Here is a 3,861-nt window from a genome sequence, read left to right as displayed (position 1 = left end):
GTAATTTACGTTGTAATGTCCCACTTTTTGAGTATGATTGCACCGTTTTAAACTGATTACAAGCACAACCAACCTTTTCAACGTGGTCTCTAAAAGCAATAAAATTATTTCCACAAAGCCACGAGGATCTAACAATCCATATTTGATTATGTACGGTTATGTAAAACCACAGACAATGGAAAAGTTTCTTGTAAGCCATTTTAATTACTTCAATGATCAGGATCAGCTTTTTCAACGTGTTCATAAATTACTTCAACAATTAAAGATTTGCTCAATTGAGTAAGAAGGTATCTCAATTTGTGCTTTTGTAAGAAGAGCAAATGTTATTTTAGTTTTAAACTTAAGGTTACTGTAATGGCAGAGCAAATATAAGTATTTGTTTCTTTAAAAGATTGGAAGATATATGTGATGAGTGGACTCATCAAGTAGGGTGAAAAACCAATTCTCTAATGGTTTCACTTCAAGCCTTATACCCACAAAAAAAGTCACAAGCTAAAATCACAACTCACAAGACTTATCAAACTAATTAAAAACTAAAATTAACTTTTACTTGTTAAACTGCTATAGTAGAAAAAAAGTATCTGTACGCATTCATAAAGTACAATATTCAATTAAAAATGATAAAGTTATAAATAAAAAATTATGAAGTTCCACTAGATATACAATGTCTCTCCACCTTCATCTTCATCTTCCATCTTTCTGCGCCATATATCTAAAGCTCTTAACTACAAACATTAACAGAAAATTAAAACATGTGGTCATTTGGGAAAGCAAACACACATTGGACAGCAATGAACACGTATTCTAAAAAGCAAGCAAACATTTTACATACGTGACAACAAGAAAATTTTACTACACCGGAAAGAACATTTTACTATAGGAAGGATATGTTAAATAATCAGTGAAATAAATTGATCAACAATACATTTTAAATATATTTTTCTTGAGATATTTATCAATCAAATCAATAACCCGACTAAAATTATTCCCCCCTAAAATGACCATTTTAACATGTTAACAAATTAAATATGGAAAATGTGTCGAATAAAGAGTTTAAAATAGTAAAAGAAGAACCATTCCAAGTATATTAATCAAACTTCTTAAGAGGTGCGCAATTAGTTGCCTACTTACTAGTGTAGCTAGATGGATATGATAAATAACTAGGACACAATAAAATTAATACAATGTTCACAATTATTTACTATATATGTTCCGGATTGAACATTCTTTTAGATAGATGCCAAAGTCCCTTTACAGGATCCCAAAGCTCCCTTTTATAGGGAAAATACAAGAGGTAATAGTTTCTAAGCTAACTGGGCTAGTTGGGCCTTTGTTCAGGCAGAGCAGGTATATCCTCAAACCTTTGTAGATCATTGAAGAAGGTAACATCAAAGGGGAACACTAGGCAGGTCGGGTAAAAAGTTGTTATATCTATACAACCATCACCAAAACTCTCATGATCCACATAAGATTGTAATTCATTACGATCAGTTAAGGTTATGATATCAGGATCAACTTGATGGTGCAATGGATCTTCATTAATACACTCATCAACTTCCACATTATCAAGCCGCAAGGAAGACATGGAAAGTAACGGAATAGGATCTTGTTGATTCTGTTTCACATTCAAAACCTCATCATATTATTCATTGTGGCAGTAAATCACCAACGTCGTCATATAACTGTCTTACTCTTCTTTCATGAACAATAGTTCATCATCGTAAGATAATTGCATAATATCTAAAAGGTATCAGAGGATTGCCATTTCGGACCAGCGCTGACCCAACATTAAATGAGGCCTAAAGAAAACTTTAAAGTGAGATATTTTTACCTAAAAGGTATTTCTTTGTTAAAACTTTTTACGTACAAATAATTTTTTATTAATTTTTTTTTTTCGAGCTTTTTGAAATGCAAATTTCTAGCGGACTCCGGTGGAGATATCGTAAGCCGGTATTTCCCCTAAGGTTTACGCAGCTGATGATCTAACTCGTGCACTCGAGGTAGAGCACCTTGGAACCTTAACAGATCAATAACTCAGAAATATCAGGTATGAAAAGGATGAGAGGTTGTAGCAAAACAGTACAAAATATATGAGAGGATGTTTTGTGTTCGGTGTCTAGAAAGCTAGAACCTTTGTGGCCAACACCTTATATAATATAGCAGAGAATGGAAATAGGAAATCAAATACGTTTTTATTAAACTTATAATATAGTCATAAGTCATCAAATAAACCATCAATGCATAACTTTTTTATTTTTAAAACTAATGCATAGGGTAAATATCATTGATGATTATGAAAATAGGAAATCGTCACAATTAAGGGATCAACAAATTGTGTTTGTCGAGAAGGTGAAAAAGGAGAGAAACATAATTCTTATTAATATACTATTAATGCTTGGTTTTTTAGGACCGTTTTGGCTTAGTAAAAAAAATTGGGGGTCTTTTTTACTTAATAAAAAAATTTGGGGCCTAAAGCCCTTATTTGACTGACTTTGGCTTTGAATCGGCCCTATTTAGGATAAAAGTCATAACTTGATTGCCTACTTACTAGTGTAGTTAGATGGACATAGCCATGTAAAATAAATTACTATGACACAATAAAATTAATACAATGTTCACAATTATTTACTATATACATAAGGTGGTGGATTAATGGAGCGACTGTTTCCCTCTTGGAGGAATGGATGGTTTTCAAGATTAAGGAAATAGAATAAAAATGGGAAATTTGGGAAATAGTGATGATTGTCTCATGAGTGTTGTCTGAAAGGAGTGAGAAGGATGAATGTATTTAAGCAAAATGGCAGAGAATATCAATGTGAAAAGGAAAGTGGTGTTGGTGTAGAATGTGTGTGGCGTGAATTATGTAGGGATGAAAATGTCATGGTTATGTGAGCTTGTTGAAGGGAGAGAATGTGTGTTAGTGTGAGTTGACCGCATGAATTGTGTGTGAGTGGTAAGATATGTGAGGTTAGGAAAATGAAAGAAATGTGAGTTTGTGCATGAGGGGTGAATGAGTTAATTTTTTTTTTTACCTTTTTTTCATTATTATACCTTGATCTTATATTTAAATTCTTAACAAAAACAAATTTAAAAAAATTTAGTATTTTACTTTTTTTAAACCACATGCTTGGATGAAACTCCGGTTTTTCTAAAAAAATTGTTTAAATAATACATACATACTAACATGGGATGTATCATACGAGAAATGTGTTCTTATGTGATAAAGTAAGAATAAATCAAGTTCGTTAGATCTAATCATGAATGATCAAGATTAAAATATAAAGTCATGTGACATTTTAAAAAAGTCACATGACATTTTTAAGTGGTCATGTGAGCATTAAATTATTTTAATCTTGACCATTCATGATTAGATCTAATGATCATGATTTATTCTAATTTTCTCACATAAGAATATCTTTCTCATATGATACATCTTCTATACTATCATACATCTATATTTTTTATAATAATCTAATATACATATCTATATAACTTTTAAAAAATAATTAGGACTATAAAATTCCTAAAATATGTTTACTTTTTTTTTAAATAGAATGCGTGAAAATTGTTGAGTCTTAATCAGATAAGAGGTTTATGTGCTTTCCTCTTGTAACCAAAAAAAGATAAGAGGTTTATGTTCTATTATATGCATGCTGAAAAATCCTTGTTACGCCAATTATTGGAGTGGAATTGAAAGTGTCTCTGTGTCATCTCCCTAAAAAAACTAATGTCTCTGCTGATTGTTTAGCTAGTGTTGATGCAAGTTTTCCCTGTAATCTTTCTACTTTAAATGTTCCTCCGGAGAGGATGCACCGTTTCGTGGCTAGAGATATCTACATTTGTAATTTTTTTTTTCTTTTT

Source organism: Lotus japonicus, chromosome 1, assembly GCF_012489685.1.
Source record: "Lotus japonicus ecotype B-129 chromosome 1, LjGifu_v1.2".
Classification (NCBI taxonomy): domain Eukaryota; kingdom Viridiplantae; phylum Streptophyta; class Magnoliopsida; order Fabales; family Fabaceae; genus Lotus; species Lotus japonicus.
This window is presented reverse-complemented; position numbering follows the sequence as displayed.